Consider the following 23945-nt stretch of genomic DNA (forward strand, 5'->3'; position numbering starts at 1 on the left):
ATGATATTACATTTATATTAATAAAGAAATCAAACAAACAATTCTTAAATTTTGTTAAATGCTAATAGCATTGTAATATAATGTCGCGTCGTTGTCGTGTCGTTGGATGAAAAAAATACTTAAGTCCCAAAAAAGTAGCAAACTTCGTATTCTAAGTAATTATACAAGTCGGTCTTGTTCACCCCATACACGACACGCGATGAACAGCTTTTTGTCAAGAAAAAATAAATTTATTTTATCATTCTTCAGATCTATGGAGAAAAGTTCAAATAATTTCGTTATAATTTACAAATCAAATAAGACTAAATATATAAATATTATAAAGATTTGATGGTTTTCAATGCACAAATATTGTTTATTTAATATAATATGTTTACAATATACACTTTTTAAATCAGCAATCAATCATTAATAGATTGACTTTAGAAAAATATTACAAACTTTTATTTGTTAATAACAAAGGGTTGAACATTTGCAACCAGCAAATACTACATAGTAAACATACAGAACTTATTTACAATATCCCGATTACACATTAAATTATACGCCTTTGCATCGGAGAGTTTATGTTTGACCCTTGACAACGCATTGGAGTACGAGAAGTCGATCCACCGACAAAACACTATATTCCATGTGTATCGGACTTTGGCGTCCGGCGGGTGGATTGTTCTCAACTCGGCCGGCGGTCGACTTAGTTCCAACTTCACTAGTTCGGTACGAGCCCAGTCGCGTAGCGGACGCGCCTTACACTGCGACCGGCGCGCGCATCACGAAAACAAAATAAATCGAACTTTGTTTCACGTGTGTGGGAACTTTGTTTGTGTGGACTGTGACGAACGAAGTGCAAGGGTGTCAGTGGTTTTGGCGGGAGACTTGGAAAGTTGCACGTTTCATGTAACTGATAATACTGGCTTTCGTAATACCTAGATAACAGTGAGTACGGTTTTGATTTACTCTCGATCGCAGCTGTTCTAAGAAATAATGATAACGAACCGCGCCTTTCTTATGTTAATTTATGACTATTGTTTTGATTTTACGTAAAGCTTTAGCTGTAGCTGTCCAATGTAGTTGCAATTTAATTAATATTTTCATAAAATAAATTCATGAAATAAGATAAAATTTCTTATTTTTATGTTGACAATTAAGTTTTATTAAGTTTAGTTTTAGAAAAATCACACGATAATTATTTTAAGATATTGTGGTTAAATATAGTATGTTGTTAGTGAATATGTCTATACATACAAATAAAAGCTTACGATTGAAGGAGTGCGCAATTCGTTGAACTCTTTCGTATGCAGAACATGCGCTTGCGCAACGATATAAATATGGATTACAGCTATAATAATACATAACTTAAATACTCTATATTTATAAACATATGTACACCTAAATTATATCTACATACGATATTAAAATATGTTAAAATATTTTTTATTTCATTAATTTATTTTTGAAAAATAGAATACCATAGTTTCGAGTAATAATATAATTGTTGGCACCTACACTAAATTTGTAAGAGAATCGTGAGCCCTAAAGCCATTAAGGATAATATGAGACTAGAGTATGTATATCGCACTATTAGAGAAAAGTTACGAGCTACTTGAATAGCCAATTACAATAGGGACGCTTCCAACTTGGAACAGGATCGCTTCCTTAGTTAGAATACGAATGCTTCTAAAGTCAGAATACGTACGTTTCTTAAGTTAGAATAGCGACGCTCCCTAACATAGGACCTTGCTATTCCTTACTGATTCCCTCTGGCGGTCTGTTCGTATTTTCCAAGGCAATTTAGGATAACTGCGAGCACTGATATTTATACACATTTCAGTTAGATTAAAGTAATTTAATATTTTTGAACGTTGTTTTGTTTAGTTTTCTATTGTTTATGATAGTATTGTAGTTACAGTACAATGATACTCATATTATCTTTAATCTCTGTTTCTTTAAATTATCTCTCTTTATTTAACTAGTTGCTTATTTAGTTGTACGAGCTTTGACTTTAATTTATAAGTGAACTTTATAATTGTTCAGGTTTTGAACTGATTTTTAATTTATTTCTATCAATCATTGATGATAATATAGGAATACTATTTCATAATATAAAAACAATTAAAAACTGTAATAACAATACAATATGATTATTTGCAAAATGATATTTTAATATTTCATATAAAAAAATCATCATAATTTTAAAAAATGTATAGTGCAAAAATACATTCATTTTACTGTCTATTAATATAGATATAAAATATTATATTGAGATGGTTAAGTAGAAGCTTATTTAAATTGCGTGGTTTAAATTAGTAATAAACAATGGAAAACGGACATCCCTCGATATAGTTTTTTTATTGAAATTACATCAGGTTTATTGCTTTTTTGTTGAAAGGAAATAAACAACATTTAACTGATTTAAATACTGTTGAATCTTTTTCTTTGGAATGAATTAAAATATTTACTTCTTACTAACCATTTAGTATTATAAGCAGTTTTAGGTTAACTATTTATATATAATACAAATAGAAACGAAATATAAAAATCTTAATTAATCCTAATCATAATAAAATAATTGTTTGCCTTTTCAATAGTTGTAAAATATAACTATGACATTTGCCTTTTAATAACATTTCCCATTAATATTCTCTTACATGCTGTGAATATATAAAAGACCTAAGTCTTACAATATTAGTCTGTTACCGAAACTTAGTCCGCTGGTCAGATGTAGGCCAGTATGTACGTGTTCTACATTATTCATTATATCGGTGGTTGACACAAAATCGTTAGTGGCCGCTGTTGGTGACTCATTAAAGAAATTCGAACTAAACACCGGTTACTTTCTGGTATTTTGTACTATACTGATAAATATGACTCAACCTTATTACGCGATTGTACATTGTTTTTGAAATAACTTCGCACGTGCTTAAGTCTGTAAAAATGTTTTCGACGATTTTATTTTATTAAGTAAGTAACTGAAGTTGTCTGCTACGCTTTCACGATTAAACCACTGAATTGATTTTGATGAGGTATGGAACAAGCTTCCTTCCTTGGGGATCGGAAGGACATTGGTACTTTTCTATGTAATTCTTTCCCCTAATATTGCTTGAGCGAAGCCGCGGATGAAAATTAGTTATAAATAAATACTTATTATTAAATATTTTTTAGTACTACTTTTAAAAGAGTTCCTTTATATATATATTTATTTTTATTTTATTTTATTTTTTATTTATTTATTTAGGAAACAAACAATTATAATTACACTTAATAGTAAAAAAACAAATATAAGAAAAACATAAATCAATCAAGTTTCCACTTAAAATTAATACAAACAAATGACATATTATATTAAAAATAAAAACAAAAACAGAAAGCACAAAATGCAAGTGAAACTGCTATAATTTAATTATATGACATAAACTAAATTTAAATTCGCTAATTTTTGAGTTAAATATATCTAATTCTGTACAATGTTTGTTATAACTTTTACATGCACGTAACAAGAACATATTCTTTGAATAGTCACAGTTACAAAGGGGTACAAAAAATAAAGTTTGGTTTCTCGAGTTAAGGCGAGGACATTTAAAAAGTATATTATTAAAGAGACTCTTAGAATCAACAATATTATGAACAATTTTATATAAAAATATTTGGTCTCTTATACTTCTACGCATATTTAACGGAATCGAGATATTATATAATAATTTCAAATCTTAAAATTTTAAAGATCAATGAATTTTATAAATAAAGCACAAAGATTATCATTTAATTATATACTTCTAGTTAAAATAATAATCTAAAGCCAGAGATGTATCTTAGTATTCAATCTATCGATGCAAAGGTTTATTTGTTCATTTTGAGATACCTTGATAATTTATCGCTAAATCGCTTATTAACGATTTCGCGGTTGATTCATCGCCATATATTCCAGACTATTAAAAAACCAGGGCCAAGTCACTGATTTGTTACGTCATTAATCTTACTTAGGGTTGGCGGCCACCGACAACGTGTAACAGCGAAAGTATTTATATTGTAAATTAATAAAAATATAATTTACCGCGAAACTCTCTAAGTTTTGTTGTTGAAATTAAGCGATTCATTCGGATTTTTGTTAATGTCTATTTGGAGTGAATGGTTCTTGCGATCTATTTTTATTGCCCGCTTTAATCATAAAGTTGCCACACTTAAAACGTTTTTCTTTATTTGAATAATTACTTAATCAGTCTTGAGAAAAAATTGTATTATACTGGACGACATTATGTCTTTTACATTCTATAGTATTATTCGTTAATATATTTGCATTTTTATCAACATTTATCAAACTATATCACTATTGCCATAATTATATAAAATCGATACATATATTACTCACGCTAGACACGAACAATGTTTGACTAATATTCCCAGTGAAACTGATGCTTTCAGCTAGTGACTTTCATCGGCCTTACACTTGATACCATATTAATAATTAAACACACATATTATTTAAAATAATCAATAATATTCATTTCATTAAAATATTATTGAAAAGGTTTAATTTTTTAATATATTGAATGACGAATTGAACGGCGGATATAGAGTAGGTGAATTTAATTACTTAAATGAATTACGTCGACGGATTGAGGTTATATTTTTATTTTCGACTTTAGTTTCATCACTCTAATGATTATATGTATATAATTTATTTGAGATCTCTCGATATTGATTGGTTAGTTATTTTAGACTAAAATATAAAGCTATACTTACAAGTACAAGTAAACTATATCATATTATGTTGATGATATAATAAATGATCACTACGGTTATTTTAATCATTTTCTTTTCATCACATTTCGGCTTTATCTTAGTACAGTTTATTCGATGATCAGTTCGGCGTCTCTTCCTATCGAATGTCAAATCAATGACACGGAGAAAAACCAAAGGTTAGCTCTTCGGACTTATTTATGAACGTTTATAAGGTTTGACCTTATTTTTTATATATAATTCTATATTTTATATTTAAGTTTTAAAAATTTAAAAACTTACTTACTGATTATTAAGCATAATTTATGTCCTTTAATAAATGTCAAGTACACGTCAAAGCCTTATGGTGTTACAATTTCAATTTTAGTTGATATTACTTCGATAGCATCAATTCATTTCGTAACCTTCATTGTGTGAGTGGTTCGTGGCACGCAAACATTTGCGTCACGGGCCATGGCTACGCTGAATACAGTAAGGAGAATTTAAAAAAAAAATATCGTCTACGTTGAAAGGTCCGATAGCATACGCCGTCGTTAGTTACAACTTACAGTGAATAAACGTAATTTCTAATGCGTCTCTGACTATTAGACCAATTCCTTTTTTTCGTTTAATATATTTAGTTATTTTATATAATGTTAAGGAAACTTTATTGGTTAGTTAATAAGAATTTGGCAGACAATAATTGAACCGTTAGTAGAATAAAACGGAATTCGAATATTATTGTTTGGATTTGCCCTTGTGATGCTAGTATTAAATACTAGTTACATAGTTTACTCTATAAAAATTAAGATTGACCATTTTTCATATAAAACTTTTAAAAAATCTGAACAAAATCTAAGCACTATACAAGAAGCTACATATATATTGAGAAGTAACAATACACTCAGTTCTAATAATTTCTACGTAATTTCTGGTTATAAATCTGCAAGGCTATACTGGCATCCCTGTGACCTAACGTTCTACATGGACCCGTTACTTGACTTCCTGTTTGGGGACTTTTTATCGAAACAGTTGTATGAAATATTACTGTTTTTAAATCAGCATGCTTCACGAGAACGCGTTTATAGATGAAATCGATAGCTCTGTTTTTCTGTCTGCCGACGATACTCGACACTGTTGTAAGCATACGCAATGAAACTATACTCCGAAGTACATTTTATTTTATGTACTATCTCTATTTTTTATCTCGTACTCGGCGGTGAAGGAAAACATCATAAGTAATTGGTGGATGATAAAATCCGCCACGTGTATCCACCGCGCATTGAAATTGTGTCTTAGAGTAAGCTTCAAACCTTCTCAACAAGAAGATAATAGACGAGATGGCCTAGTGGTAAGAACGCGTGAACCTTAACCGGTGATCGTGGGTCCAAACCCGGGCAAGCACCACTGAATTGCTCAAAAAGGGAGAGGAGGCCTTAGCCCAGCAGTGGGACATTCACAGGCTGTTACAACAAGGAGAGGAGGCCTGAGCCCAGCATGGGAAATTTAATGGCTGTTGCTTTTTAATACTTACTATGTTTATTATTAAGTAAAAATACTACATTCGTATTAAAGATTAATAATAATGTTACATGCAAAACTCCGCTGACGTTATCCTGTCTGTGTATGTGTATATTTCAATTGTCATGACGATCGACTGAACGAGTTGTTATAGAAGTTTATTTGCTGCAGTGACATCAAGTGGGGAAGTAACAAAAAACCATTTAAATAATTAAATACAAATATGTTCCAACAATACATATGAGTTCATAGTGATCGGCCAAAATGTGTCGAGTTCTAACAATCCTGAACAGTTAAAACAAAATTAATCTTTATATATACATTTATATTTTACAGTTATATATATTATATGACATATTGCGTTTTCAACTGAAAGTAGTATTTCAAACATCTCGCAAAATTCCAGTTTCACGTCTGACGTAACTATTGTCTACAATCGACACAAACGTTTTATTATGAAATCATATCTGAGTGGTTCTCTGATTTGTCGGCATTTTTTATCAATGTCACCGCGTTACGTGGGCAGTAACGTCTGCTCAGACACAAAAGGCTTTTGTTGTAACGTCCTAGGTCATTAATGGTTAGATTATACTTTTACGTCATTGCTCATGAATAATGTAGAGACATTTATGGGTTCGGCGAAATGGTCTCAGTCTTGCGTATTGAAAAGCGGTTACTGCCGTATAGATGTGAATGTATAGTACATATATTGGAATAAATTGATATAAGTCTCTTTGATCCGTAATGGCTTATTTACATTTAATTAACATTATATTACTTTACTAATATATAACTTTACTGCTTTCCCGATTTATTTAAAAAGAAAATTATCGTATTATTGCACCACGCACAACAAAATGTATAAAAAAATGTTTTTTTTTTAAATAAACCATAAGTTACCATACCATAACTTATCTAAGTTAACCATAGTTTAACTAAGAAAAGCTATCTCAATAACTGAATAAAATTGAAAACATGGCAAGACCATAATTGATTTCTTATACCTATAACAACAATTTTACACTTGTGATTTTTATACATAACTTGTCTTTAAAAACTTATCCTAATATTGTGAAGAGGATTTCGTACTGTAACGATTAAAAATAAACAAAAAAAAATACAATCTTTAATTAGGAATATTAAAATATATACAACAAATATAAGCAGGTATATGAAATAGTTACAAATAAGAATGTCAAAATGAAAATACGATAAATAATGTTACATTACGTTATTGGATGTAACCATATGAAACTGTGTAAATCGAATTTAATAATATCATAGTTACTTATTGGATCTATATTTATTTGATAAATATAATTTATTCGAAATCAATATCATCTTTTATTCTGTTTGCTTCCGGCAAAGTATAATAGAGACTTCTCATCCCGTGGGTGGATGAGTTAGCTATGTGTATTTTTGCTAAACGTCATGCTATCCAGCATAGAAATGCATCCTTGTAAATTTAAATACACAATTTTTTTTCAATTTCATGTATGTAACAATTGCTGTAGACAGAAAAAAAATATTGTATAATCTAAAAAATATATACAATTTAGAAGGTTTATTGATTCCATTCAAAACTTGTTATTGTTTTCTATTTATGGATTTACCACCCGAATCAATTCATAAGTTCACAGATTAAAGAGACAGCTTTTACTGCACAACCAAATTTGACACACGGGTGATCATCCTGATAGGGAAGCTATTCTACCTTACCACCATGATGACCCTACAAAACATCTGCTCATAGTCTACCGACTGATTGCAAGATAGACCCAAATTTTTTTTATTAGTAATTAGGATAAGCTTACTTGGTTTTTGATGTTTAATTTTCTAAGCTTATGTATTAGATTCATGTTCCAAATAAATATAATAAATATTCGATACAAAACAATCCTTTATAACGGCAATACTTACTAAACTAAACAAAATTATGACATTCATACAAACTGATAATAAACTAATCCTCGCTTTCCACGATATTATCAGAAGTGGCGCGGGGCAAGCGTTCGCTAGAATTGACATTTAATTATCAGAGCGACTACTGGAATGAAGAACACGTACTTAACTATTAAGATACGTAAGATACGAATGAAATACGTAATATATCTCGGGAATAAAGTGCTTGCGGTGTACGCTATGTTGAACAACTTCGACGATAAACATTGCCTTCGATTCTAATTAAATGTGACAAACATTCAAATATTTAAATCGATAACGTTTTAACATTTCGCATTTATCTATATATGTAATGACGGCCTCGTTGGTCTTGTGTCTGGTATAAAAACGCATTGCCCGAGGTCCTGGGATCAAACTCCAGGTCGGGTAAATGTTATTGGGTTTTTCGAAGGTTCTCAGAAATCAGACCGAGTCTGGAAACTGGAAGTAAGTACGCTCTCGTACCTCCGGAAGACGTAAAGACGTTGGTTCTGCGCCTGAGCTCTTCCTTGTCGTGCCGACCTATCTGATTATTTCAGTACGCCTGTGTTTGCGCCCATACTTGTGCACTATAATATTTCCTGCGCAGTTGGCTAGTCTCTCATAGATATCATCATATATTACGTTATCCAAAATAATATAACATTATGATATTTCTTATATTTTAATTATTTTATTCTGTATATTCTATCTGTAATTATGTATTCTTTTTGAGTTATTATTTTCACATAAGCTTCTAAATTAATCATAAAATATTTAATAAATTCGCTACTACACACTTAGAAGTATGCACACGTCTATTTGCTTGGTAGTATACTTTATTACCCATTAAACATATTTCACAACATGGATCGTAATTAATTTCGCATTAAAATTTTAAATCATTTTATGAAAGGATGCCTTACCTTAACGACAGGTACATGTGGATGTCGATTACAAAATAAACATGCAAAATATTCAAACGTATTTTAAGTATTTGTAAGGTAACGTTTCTGAGATCAACGTGTTATGCAAGTATAATATTTCCTTCATTTGCTTGAAATCATTCAGGAAAAGCATCTTCCATTAGGCGGTCTACGACATAACCGGCCATATATGAAAAGTTATTTAGCCGCGTAATATCCTCCATCTAAAAAAGCCTTTATTTCTAATGAAATAAGGATGAAGAAATCAACTCTCCGAGTGGACAGGATAACTCATTCATATATCCATAAATGGGAAACTAGAAATATTGCCGCCGGCGTAAAACAACTCGATAAATGCGGACAGCATCATAAGTTTCATAAAAAGTGATCAGTGTATTCTTGAGTTGAGCAAGCTTCATTTTTGCTACTAAGCGCAATGCTTCGAGGTACAAATATTAAAAATTCAATTCAATTCAGCGAAAATTTATACATTTATAAGTTACACAGATATCCATTACATTTATGAACTTAATCAGTATTAGAGGGTTCTGTTACATATTGCTATCTTAGCCTATAGCTTTCCATTCTTCTATCATTACTTTTTTTTCGTTTTTTTCTTAATTGTGTAACGTGACAATTTTATGATGCGTTTGACCTTTGCGTTATATTCTTTATGCCTTTCAAACATTGTATATAAAGTACATATAGTACATTTGGCAGTTGAAAAACTGATTCTTTTGTGGTGGCCCCACACATACATACCAGTCAAACCCGTTAGGGGCTGATGACCAATATCTTTTTAGATTAGCTATAACATAAATAAATTGATTCAGTATTGATTTGTCTCTTGTTCAAATATAATGATCTAAATAATTTGCACAATTTTGCATGTCTCGTAATTTCGATCTAGTATTAATTAGACTGGCTTTTACGCGTAAGGCGGAACGCAGGAAGCTTTGGCGCATCTTAGAGAAGGTTCTCGTCCAGCGGTGGATTAAGATTGGCTGATCATGATGATAACAATTAATTAGACAGCTTTTAACATTAAAATTTTATGACGCAGCGAAGTAAGATTATTTTATTTTTATAATGATTTGTAGCTGTTACATAATTTGAATTACTATATATTATTCATTCTTATTATAAGTTTCGATGTAGAACAGACTTATTTTTATAGCATTATAATCATATATGAAGATTGTTTTAGAGCACCATATTTATCTATACTATAAAACAGCTTCGCTTGTATCAAGCAAAATATTCCTGAATCTAAGCATTTGCCATATAAATCTATAACAATATTATATATGCGAATGTAACTCGCCTGTCTGTTTGTTATTCTTTCACGGCTAAGCCACTGAACCAATTTTGATAAAATTTGGTGTGGAGTAAGCTAGAATACTAAAGGACTAAACCTTATACCTTATACCTGCCTCCACTCTCTAACGCGTGGACGATGTCTAGGTTTAAATAAATTGCAACAAATTTGTCGTCCAAGTAACTTTAATATCAACGAGTATAATCTGTGTGCAAACTGTAAAGTTATTTGTAAATAAAAGTTAAAATTATTATATTTTACACGAGACAGTTACAGTTTTCATATTATTCTTCACATTAGATCTAATCAAAGATGTCATTTTACATTTTGTATACTGGCAACATTTTATTCGCCAAGAAAGATTCGACAGTTTTTAAAAAAACATTATTTTAATTAACAAAAAAATAAATTTACGAATAATTTTACTGGTGGTAGAGCTTTGTGCAAGCTTGTCTGGGTAGGTACCATCCACTCATCAGATATTCTACCCCAAGTAGCAGTACTTAGTATTGTTGTGTTCCGGTTTGAAGGGTGAGTGAGCCAGTGTAATTACAGGCACAAGGGACATAACATCTTAGTTCCCAAGGTTGGTGGCGCATTGGCGATGTAAGCGATGGTTAACATTTCATACAATGCCAATGTCTATGGGCGTCGGTGACCACTTACCATCAGGTGGCCCATATGTTCGTCCGCCTTCCTATTATATATATAAAAAAAATTTCTTCAAATGTATATTTATAAATATGAGGCTTATAACAATACAATCTAGTATTTTTTCATCTTGATATTTTTTGTATATAATTTTTATTAAAAAAATTACTTATGGTTTCGAGTATAAATTCGGACAAGTACCAATGACTTTCCATGTATTTATAATTCATACCGCTCTTGGGGGTGAAGGGAAACATCATGAGGTAACCTGCATGAAATTTTACCACATACATATAATGAAGCTTATTCCAAACCCTCTCTTTAAAAAAGGGAGAGGAGGCCTTTAGCCCAGCAGTGGGACACTCACAGGCTCTTACTGATTACGGATATAATGAAGCAAAAACTTTGGAAGAATCAACTCCAATTTCTCTATAAGTGATGACAAGACTACCCAACCGTGGGATATCTACATGCTTACTTCCTTACTTACTTAGATATTTTATTCCAAGAAGTTGAAGTTATGTACTAGATTGAATTTTAATGTACATATTATTCGACTTTGATTCACATAATTAAATATAAGTTCTCGAATACATGACATGTTATATTTTACTGTTAACTACAATAATGTTCCGAACAAAGAGAACAGAAAACAATATAGACCGATTTCAATTCGTGACCGAGACAAAATACCTAATAGCATACCTATATTCCGAGCAATATGTCACAGTACAGGATCAGATAGCATGTCGCGATGGCAATAACGGTCAGCTTCGGGACAAGGGATTTATCGCTTTCCTAGTAGATAATAATTGTTTTCTCGATATCGGCTGGAGTGAATCGTGGGCGCGCTGAATAGGGTACTCCACGCTGTCGCGTCACTCGAATCCTCGTTGAAAATCAATTGATTATATGCAGATATAAGAAAATGACGATCTTTTTAATATTGATATAACTGAAAAATAGAGAAGTGAGGAGATTGGACAAATTAGAGTAATTGAAAGTAACAATTCTGAATGAATTTAGAGTTACGTCACGTCACGTAAAATACATTGACGTTGTAATATTAACTATTGCGAAATCAACAAGAAAGTTATATCCGTTATTCTATCCGTGAAAACCTTTCAAGCGTGATAATAAGCGACTTATGTACATAAAAAAACTGAGATGCAAAGTTGAAGACGGGGTTTTTAAATCTTTTATTTAACATTCTAAAAGAAACCCATATTAGAAATTGCTTTTGAGAATCTGGAAATTGTAAAGCTTACATACATTTGCATATTCCCATAAGTTCTTTGAAGGCATGTTTTATTTAAATTCGATTTTACTAAGAGTCTTCTGAATTTACCGAGCACACGTAATTTCGCCTTAAACTGTGTTATCTCGCACAAACATCTCTCTTATGCAAATATCTCCAACGGTAACTATAAACAATTTTAAGAAATTTTGTCCATATCTGGTTTACGTACAGATGTGCAGTAGACTTGTTCAGATAAATCATTTCTCTGAGATCTGCATACGGAAATAGTCTATGAATTTCTGGCCTAAGTCTATTGTTATAATAATAGAATTAATATATTATTTAGTTATTTCCAATGAGTTTACGAATCCTTCGCTATATGTTTATCTTTATACAAAATGGCGTTTTGTAAGAGTAGCACTTTGACTTGTATATAAGGCAAGTCAATATAGTTCGTAAGCAACTAGCAGCAGTTACGTGAGTGAAATAAAAATACCAAACGCCATCAAACCTGTGGTGTCGCAATTGACTACCTCATTGATATTTATTAATTGGTATCGTAAAAACGAAACGCTTAATGTATACACAACCACGTAGAATCAAAGGGTCTGATTTGCATAGTTCCCGGAACCTTATTGTTCGTGTGTGGTCTTCGTAACTATAGTTACGCTATCGTGGAACGACCGATCTTAGCCGATGGACGGCTAACGCTAATTGTAGTACCAATGAAACAGAAGACTTCTAAATGTCACTAGTTGACCGCTAGTCTCATTTCCTATCTATTCAATATAATTAACATATCCTTAATTACAAAAGGTCGAGACCTCAATCTGATTAGCTGTACGGCTATACATGCTAAACGGTTAACATTGGATCGAAGATATTGTGTTCGAGATATGAATATTAATTCCATTCCTACAAATGTTATTGAATAAGACTGTTCAAAAAACTACAATATCTTACATCAATTAAAGCGTTACATGTTATATGTATAGTAATAAATATTAAATGCCTCATCTATAATTATTAGGAGCAATGGAGCTAATAGTTAGACGAATGGATCACTTATATATATATATATCACTTGTATATATATGTATGTCAGCCGTCCCGGCTTCGTACGGGTAAAATAAGGTTGCATAAAATGTTTTCATCGTAATATATATAATTCTCTTGGTTTACTCGGCGATCCCCGGTAAAACTTCTAGTCGGCATGATTTTTTCCGACATCTTCATAAATCATCGTCATATTTCAAATCTTAATGAATTTCGTTGGTGAAAACCGTATGAAAATATATTCGGTTTTTGAGTTTGTCGCGTTCAGACACACAGACAGACGCGGCGGGGCACTTTGTTTTATAATATGTAGTGATACTTCTATATGAAAGGGGCGCATTATCGCTAATGCGTAAGGAATGGTCATTGTTTCTTACATCGACAATGTCTTTGGGGGGCGGTGACCACTTCTCAGGTGGCCTAATTGCCCGAACGCCTGCCTATAACATAAAAAATCATAAATAAATACAATCTTTTAGTCCAGTAAAATCGCTTACCTCAAAATTAGACAATTTTTCCGATAAAATACTTATAATATTACTTAGGCGGTTCCACCTATTTTTGTCCAAGTTAAATTTAGTAGCCAAATCCGGTTAATTATTACAACTGGTTTATAATTAAATCTAGCCTTATGACCCGAATAGTGGTTATACTACACAATATCACGCAACTCTGGTGCGGGTAAATATATTTTAATAAGATCCTATATTCGGTCTATTGAGAATAAATTATTTTATTATATCAAAAGTTTAACCGCAGTAAACAATAATTACATAGTCTATTTAATCTCTTTGCAAGAAAATCTTACGGTATATGTCCTAAAATAATATTTACTTTACGTAAGAGTATAGTATAGTAATATAGTATGTAAATGTAGGAAACTTTGATGAAAATGTATTAATTTAATGTTTTCAGGCCAGATCTGTTTGAGAAAGAAACAATGGTAGTTCAACCACTAAACATATACTAAGCGGCCTGTTAATATCCCACTGCTCTGCTAAGACTTCTCCTTTTGAGAAGAAGGTTTAGCGATTAATCCACCACGCTGCTCCAATACATGTTAGTATACGGCACCATATGCAGGTGGACGACGAGCATGACGAAAATTGCCTGGGCTCGAATACGCAATCATCGGTTAATATTCACTGGATGTTCACATGCTCTAATCACTGGACTATCTCGGTTCACTAATATAATATAATAATAAAATATTTTAGGTAATATCTTTCTATGTATTTAACTTAATGTAAAAGCAAAAACTTTTTTTGTATCTATTATCATACTGCAATCTGCCTTATTATTATTATTATGAATATAATTAATCATGCTCTATGGAAATTATTCATTCTACTGAATATTGTAATCTGAGCTTAGTGTCATAGGTAAAACGTTTTTAGGTCGCAACATCTAATTAAACGGCTTTTGTTCACGCAAAATACCGGTAGCTCGCGTAGTAAAGTACAGCTTGTGATTACCGGTTCGTGATGAAAAAAAACATAATCGTAGTTACATTATACGTTAGTGTGTATAACTAGGTCACTTACATTTTTCAATTTCATATTAAAAACTACTTATACATAAAACATTAAAACCAAATAAATAGCCTTGGATGTTATATTAATTTACATTTATAAACCATTTTTTATCGTTTTGTAGTTATATTATGTAAAGTTACAGCCTGTACTTGCCTTATTCCTGGTCAAAGAGCTATTCTTCTGCTGCTTTAATCACAAGCTAAACACATCAGAACTCCGAGGTGCTTGCCCGGATTTGAAGCCGCATCCTATATCGCATATTCACGTGTTTTAACCACTGGATTTCCCCGCTGGCTTGTGTGATATATCATATTCTGAATTTGTTTGTATTAACTTTTTAACTGTGATCGTAATTCAAAACTCTTAATTAGCTCGATTAAATGGAGATTGGAGCAATAAATATTTGTAATCCCAAATGGTATTTCGGTTTATATATATTTAGTTAAGATTCATTTCGATTTACATATTCTAGTCTAATAAAATATGTTATGCATTGATTAATGAATGCTTTCTGAATTCACTCGGTTGCGCGTATCATCTTTCAAACGCCTGTCAAAACTTCACGCTACCGACGACCTTTTCGGTTAGCCTGCGACGCTTGCGTGTTAACGAGTTCGATACTTGATTGAAGTAATTGACTTGAAATGGTATTAATTACAAAATTAAAATAATGTTTAGTTTATTTTTATAATTACACATAATTTATTATCTGTAGTCTTGATACTGGTTGAGATTCTTGTGGTCATATTAAAATATTGGATTGCCTTGACTTTGTATGGGTGAAACACATATATTTTTTTTCTAATACTTGTCCTGAAACTTCCGTCCGCAGCGCCTCTCTCATCCAAACATACAAAAATTTCGACCAAATCAATCTAACCGTTCGGGTTCCTCCTAAACGATATTCATTGACATACACACAATATATATATATATAAAGATGTACATATGTAACTATAAGTAATATCAAGTTCAAATTTACAGCCCTTTATTTTAACCATGTAATTGAACGAATATAGCCTATATTATATTACGTATACGAATGAAAGTTTCTGCAAACATCTCAATTTGTTAAATGGAACTTGTTCATAATTGATTGGAAGATTTGACTCATTCCTTCTAAAAGGTGAAGGTAAATCAAAACTTGTAATTAATTATGTGCCAAATACTTGCGCGGAAATCGGTCCACGATTATGGAATATAATCTATCAAAATAATATGAGGTCCTAATAATTATTTTCTGACAATTAAATTTAATATGTAATTATTAATATAGCAAAGCTAGGCTAATGTATTATAAGGCTGTATATCTTGACGTCCTTGGATTAATATAAAAAAATATAGGTAATCGGTTTTTCTGTCGAGATATTTTCATTATTAGCTCGGAGTCTGGGTTGGTCCTGCTTAGTTGGCTAGTCTCCCTTGTTAATAGTCGCCGTGACTGAAATCAGTTAAGAGGATATTATTATTATAGACATTGAACTGTTAAATATGTAAATCGGTCTTTAAGCCACTGAAATGGTGTCAAATAACATATGATCTATGATATTGTGTTAATTAAAAACACATTAATGTAAAAACAAATACTTGCTATTCTGTTACAAAACCCACACAGACAGATATGTCGACTACCACCGGTTTTGTTATAAAACTAAAATATTAAATGGATACGAAATTATATACCCATGACGCTACAGACGATCTACTTGAAATATGTATTATGGCTTTTCATTCATCAAAATTACTCATCACTAATTGTTCAGATTTGATTGATGACTTCATTAAAACTGACTGCAAATCGTTTCATCCTCAAACCCTTATCAGCGAACAGTATGACATTGAATGAATACAATCTTTTAATACATACTGATGATTACTATTTTTGATTAGGTAAGTGGCAAAAATCACCCGACTAACAAGATTTCATCATAATCTGTTAAAAAAAGAATTTGAAAATAAGTACCGTCGTTATGATGGCAATAAGCAAAACTACTTCTGAATTAAGTTATTAATTTGACATTAGGTTCTACAAATTGTTGCATTAACATAATTATATTGATTATCTTATGTGATTACTAATCATCACGCAGAAATGTTATTTACTATTATGATTTTTTATAAATAATTTTACTTTTATACGTATACATTTTTTTCTGGCTAGGCAAATACCCGTCGTAGCCAAATTAACATCGCAATATAATTGATTACCTACAATTGTTAAACAGTCATGTGGATAAGTTTGCGGGTTCAAACCCAACAAAAATTAAACTCATCTACGTGAACATCCACAAGTAATACTCGAATTTGGCCAAATTATTCGGTATGGTAATTCAATTCATTTTTTTCCAGTACACGACCAACTATTTAAATCTTTAAATGTCGGCAATAATTTTTCTCGCCTCATTTTATTTACATTTACATAATATACATATATAAGAGCTTTGAGTTGAATATATCGCTAAAATGTTATTATATACTTTTAATCTACATTCTTATAAAACAGACTTATCGTATGTGACTAGGTATATAAAGATAAATACATAAGGATAACAGAAGTAAATATATTCATGATTCTGTGTTACTGTTACTACGCGACTTGGCATCTATGACAATAAATAATTGGAATAATAATGATATTAATAGTACTTATTTGGCGATATGAATTATATTAAATATTATTATGTTTGTACATACAGACATACATATATAGGAATTTCAATTTCAAGTTACAGAGCGAAATAAAACAAAAACAAAATCGAAAATGACAAGGACGAAAATGTCTTAAGAAAAAGAATTAGTAATAATAATAAAAGAATATATATTCGTATGTGATAAACGCATTTTTAATATGCAAATTTAACTTGTATTATAAATCAATTATGTTCTCAAAGAATATGCTCTTCTTTAATAGACCTACATCATCTTGTGAGCGATTTTACAACGCAGTCCGAGAATTCGCAATATCCACTCCTACACTTACCTACCTCAGTCATAAACTCTTTTATTTTTATTCCCGTAGGTGATTCCGAATGCAATTTAAGCCTGTCCGGAGCAAATGCTTAATAAAAACTGACAACCAATTTCGGGTTATGGGTACCAGGAATTGTAGACTATTTTAAATATACTACAACAAGCTCAGTTTGCGATTTCGATTGTGCCAACTATTGTTATGAAGCTGATTTTTCTCGGGACAAAAAAAATCCTATAACAGATACTATGCGCTTACGCTTATCCCATTCATTGGAGTCAGCGGAATATGTGGACTGGTATAAAAAAGAAAGAAGGTTTGTTAGACCTTTGACCTCAACTCGTTATGCGCTTAACAAATATTCCTATGACATTTAAGGTTTATAATTAGGTGTTTCTTTTCTCCTTACCGGAATCACACCTCAAATTTTTATAAAAAAAGATATATTTCCGTATACTTTTCAACGATCCTAAAATCAAAGGCAATCAATTAAGAATATAGTTAAACGAACCTACATCCAAAGCGCTATCAAACTACAAACCGAACTAGAATTATTTGTGCCAATGACTTGATAATTCCGTATTGTTTTACCGAGCCTCGGTTTAATTAACATGCCAAGTTATCTGGATGTAGCCTTAAACGTGAAACTTTTAATCAGAAGGGCTGAGACTTGCTAATTTACATAGTTAAACAATTCGCCACGTTCTTTCTTCGGATTTTATATCTAGATATTAGTAACGGGAATGTCAATCGGATACCAGGTACTTGCTTAGTCCTGGGGTCAGCTGTTTACGCAAATTAACTGATTACTAAGGTCAAATAAAGCTGGGACTGCATTTGATATACCTACACTTAGATTGCTCTGGTATCTTCATGGCTTCAAATACTTCAAATATAAACGCGACGTATTCCATTATCTTATTTACAAGTAGATTTAGGTTAAGGTTCAAATAGAATTATACTTTTTTAGGTATTATATTTTGTAATAATTACTCAAATTACTTCATAAATAAGTTTCTTAATAACAGACTATCCAAATAAAAATGCAAATAGTGGTGCAAATAGTAAAAAATTGAATGAAATTAAAAGTTTTGGACATTTTTAATGCTATCTGTATATAATACTGGTGTGGATAAAGCTGAGATATTTCACTACATAGAATATGTGGATATTAATAAAATATAAAACGTACAGTTTATGCGTCGTAAATATGATTTTTATAACTCAGGGAAAATCGTTATTAGGGAAAAAACCTAACTTACTTTTTCATCAGCCAGCCAGCATGGTGAAATGAAATAATTGGGTGTTTTTATTATATATTATAATAAATAATATATACTTAATTTCAGTAGGCTAGTAAAAGCTCGTTTCAATCGCCATTTTACAAGATTTAATAAATTTATAATCTACCTTCTCAGAATGTAGATTCTATTTTAGTGAACAGAAATGACAAGAAACTCATTTTTTGCATTTATTAATATATTTAAATATTTTGTTGATAACAAAATTTAAGCTATTTATTTTTAATTTCATCAAAATAATAATAAAGAAACAGCTATTTAACATTTACCTAATTTTATTTTGTTATGAAGGTTTATAAGCTTTTACGAAACTTTGCATAATCGAGTTTAACCTCTGAAGATCTGATTCTTATCCATCAGCAGTCAGTTATCAAACACTCCATAAAGATACACCGATATTCCACAATGGCGTGGTCGAAACGTCCGGACTGCGATCATAAAACTTAACTCGCGGTGGCCGGTCCGTCACACGTTTTTATGACATCGTATTTGTACATTGGGCAACGCAAGTTTTAAATCAGCAAATAAATAACATCAAGGTTTTTTTTTAGTAAAAATGTAATTTTTTACTTATTTTTATCACTATCATGTGACGTAAATCTTAATTTAATCATTTGATGATATATTTCAAATAAAAAAAATCCTTATAATAAATTCATATCCAAACTATTTATTTTTGTTTTCTTACATTTCTTAACTTCACGTTTACGACCATCAAACGACCTCGGCGTTTTTTTTATTGCTACCCGTATAATTTATACTGTCTTTAAATAATACGACAAACCGGTTTAGTTTACTTTTTCAATTATTCCATTCATTGGTTCAAGTTCGAAATTCCTTTAGTATATGTTTTATTGTGTCTTGCATGCCGGATGTGGACGTACTTGTTTGAGGTCGCTTGTATTCATTATGTTAACAGATATACCTTAAAGCATAAAGTTAAAATATTTTATAGCATTTTGCAAATTTTATAAGTACCTCAACTATAATAATAGTTTTGTGTCTACAAACTACGTAATATTATATATAAATAAGGTTCGTTTTACAATACTTACGATACGAGGCAAATTTCATCCATGTTTTCTTTATTATTTATACTTGTAATAGATACACAATATTATAAGATATCGGAATTCTCATTTGTCAGCCCTTACATATAACTGACAGAAATTGTATTAGTATTTTTGAAATGAGCTAATCTCAGAGCTGAAGATTCCTTAAGAGATATTTTTAACAAAGTTGAAATATTTGTATATGTATCATAATATATTCACAACAACGCTTATATTCAAAATTATATTGATTATTTTAATATAAACAGTGACAAATGTTGTAAAATCGAGAAAAGTAAAGACAAACTTGTAGCGCCGGGTTCCCATCGCCGCATAGTTAATACATCCTTCTTTGGACAAGTTATTCGCTTTTATAATAAAAAGCTAGATACCTTTAGCTGTGCCAATTAATAAATTTAAATCAGATGTAAAAAAAAACAATAATAAATAAGAACTATTCAATAAAAGATTATATAGATTATAAAAAAGCGTGGATGTAGTATTCGTTGTCATTATTGCAATTATTAATACAGTTATGTAATTTAATTGATGGTAGAGTAAATAATGAGGTTCTTGCAGGATTTCCTTGGTAGAATCTACATTCCAAGCTGTTGGTACCTTTAAATTTAATTTTATGTTTTAATATGACGTCTGCCTGAAGAAAATTTCTCGAAAAAAGTATATTTTATCTATTTATTATAAGTTTTGTTTTGATTTATTGTGTCCATCCATATCCATATTTCAAATTGGATAGTATAAGCAATTATTTTTATTTCTGAAATATGCCTAACAAGCAACTTTATTGTACGGATGAATACTGTATGACGAACTCTTTGTGGTCAAAAGATCATATTGAAAAAGTTTGTATCATCATCCTGTACAATCATTTGTAAAAGTTTGACGATTTTAATTAATTTTCAATTTAATTCGATAGCGGAGAGCAATAATTTGTGATTATCGTATACGCACGAATACACCTATAAATAAACTTTAAAGATTTATAAGAGGTTTCGACAATGCCATCGCAAACATTTTTATGCCGTCTCGAATCTCGAGATAAGCATGAAGTGAACCCATGAGAGTTTTATAGTTCTCGAATACATTTTGAATGCATTTTATCTCCCGTGTGCCGTCAATCAATGTTTTAAAACCAAGAAATCTTTGCTGTAAAATCAGTAACGGAGAGATTTTTTGTTAGAATGCGTATTCGTAAAACCATCATGGTCATGGTTGGCACAGTAGACAAAAAAAATATTGTATTTTAAACAGTTAATATGTTAAATATAATTATTAAAATTTACTTGGTGGCAAGGCTTTATGAGAGTACGTCTGGGTACCACCGAGTGATCCAGATATTCTACCGCCAAACCAAAAAGTAAAGTTTTACTGGTTTTAAGGGTGAGTGATCCAGTGTAACTACAGGCATAAGGGACATACCATCTTAGTTCCCAAGGTTGGTAGCGCGTTGATGTTTTAAAAAAAAAAGTATTAACTATATATTTTTGTATCATTCGTCGTTAAAAACTGTAACACGTCGTTTTATTACCCTTACTACTAGTCATGATTTGTACACTAGGTATTTTAATTATGATTTGTAAATATTAATTGACATAAAAAAATCTACATAGAACTTTCAATACAGAAGGTAAAAAACGTCCCACATTTAAAAGCGATTACTAAAAAGGTATTGCAGAAAGTTTTTTTTTTATATAGATTCGTGATAAATATGTATCTTATGTTCTTAAAATCACATCTGCTGTCAAGTTTTGTCCATTATGTGCAACACATACTGTATCTTTAAGATGAAACTAAAAAAAATGAAGCGAGATCTGATCAACGGGGCGGCAATACAATTATTAAAGTCCTAATAGCAGTTTAAATGGCTTTAAATCACGTAATCACGCAGCGAGTTTTTCAAGACTGTGCTTATATTGACCAACATAATTGTCGAACCAGACTTGAATTCCGAAGTATTTTATTATTTTGAAGTTAGGAAAAAGTCGAGATGGTCTAGTGGTTAGCACGCGTGAATCTCAACCGATGATCGTGGGTTCAAATCCGGGCAAGCACCACTGAATTTTCATGTGCTTAATTTGTGGAGTGAACGGTGAAGGAAAACGTCGTGAGGAAACCTGGATGTATCTAATTTCATTGAAATTCTGCCACATGTGTATTCTACCAACTCGCATTGGAGCAGCGTGGTGGTATAAGTTACAAATATATATATATATTAAAGTTACAAATATATAACTTGAAATATATTACATATATAAAAATACTTTGACATTCGATATGACTGACAAAGCTCGAAAAGCTCAACACGTGCGTTCGTTACCTGCGTGGGTGTCAATATGTTTGTAACAAAGCGGCAGTCGAATGTGAAGCTGGATTTATTTCATTTCTAGCTTATAACTCAGGCCAATACGTGACCGATGCTCACGCCTACACGTGCTAATATATCTTAGGAGTGAACATACAAGATGATTGCAAGCTTACGATCGCGTACTTAGTAACATGCATTTGCATGCGCCCGGAAGAAAACATTTAAACTAGTTTTACTATTGCTGTCTCTTTCTATTGGTCTTGCGTTAATGAGGATAGTGGTCAATTGGAGATCTAGTCATCGGGTAAACTTGGGTTCATGCATTATATAGTGAGTTAATACTGTAACGCTTCTAGGCCTTTAAAGAAAATCTTCAATTATTTCTTAAAATAAATTTTTTGATGGCATATAAAAAAACTGTTATAGTTTCATGGTATAAGCATCCGCTCAGTTATAGTTATGGATTCAGAGAAAAAATACTGAGCATTCCACAGAACATAGTAATATGAAACGGTAGCCTTATGAGAACCAAATGCTAAATGGCTAAATAATCAAATTAAATTGGGTGCATACATTTATGAACAGTAACAAAACAGCCCACGTTTAGTATACACCTATATTGTTCATGATTACATTAACATAGCTCTATGATTTGTGCTCGTTGAATTATACCCAGGTGAAATGGTAGCGATTTTCACATACACTACCGGGGTCATATCAGACTACTATTAATGGCTAAAGGTCACATGGAAAGGTCATATCCTGTTCTGCCCGCTTTCTACAGCTCTGATTTTAACTGGTGCAACTTTGCCGCCGTCGGCCATTTGAAAGGTCAACTAAAAAATGTTATCTATTTTCAGTCTTACTCTAAATTCTATGGAAAATGTTGCAACTAAATACCATTTGATACGGAAATATTTTATGTTAAAGTGCACTTTACCTAACGTTTTAAACGTGAAAGTTATCTAGAACGATTTTTTGCTACTTTTCATGATTTCTTTAAGCCAGCACTTTTTTGTTTTTCGTTATACAATAAGTGAATTAAATGATGCGTAACAATTAATATTTTCTGAGCGTATAAATATTTTGCAACCAATTCAAGACGCTTTAAGTGAAACCAGCATGAAACCCGGAACGGTGTTGATATGCGCATCGTTTATCACAAACGTGCAGTTAAAAATTCATCGAAGAACATCAGGTTCGATGGGAACTCGTGGATTGCAATTTTGCGGCATTGATTACTTGATAGACTTTGTCGATGAGAAACGCTGAAGCGCCGCGGGTCCACACATAATATCATAAGTGGTTAGGGACTTTAAAGGATTGCCATCCAGCGATAGCCAGTATTGCGTTGTTCGCCTTAAATGGCCAACTTTTTGTTCCAATGAATTTCATACGAGTTAACTTTCTACTGTGAACGA

At 31.4% G+C, this 23945-nt stretch overlaps 1 protein-coding gene across 1 annotated transcript in view; it reads left to right on the top strand.

Annotated features, from left to right (window-relative positions):
- The first annotated feature begins 729 nt into the window (after positions 1-729).
- Positions 730-23945, top strand: part of LOC126771096 (cadherin-86C) — a 103208-nt gene continuing 79992 nt past the window's right edge. Inside the window, exon 1 of the mRNA XM_050490815.1 lies at positions 730-933. The gene's annotated coding sequence lies outside the window, so the exon portion shown is untranslated. The remainder of the gene's footprint in view (positions 934-23945) is intronic.

This window comes from Nymphalis io, chromosome 10 (genome assembly GCF_905147045.1).
Source record: "Nymphalis io chromosome 10, ilAglIoxx1.1, whole genome shotgun sequence".
Classification (NCBI taxonomy): domain Eukaryota; kingdom Metazoa; phylum Arthropoda; class Insecta; order Lepidoptera; family Nymphalidae; genus Nymphalis; species Nymphalis io.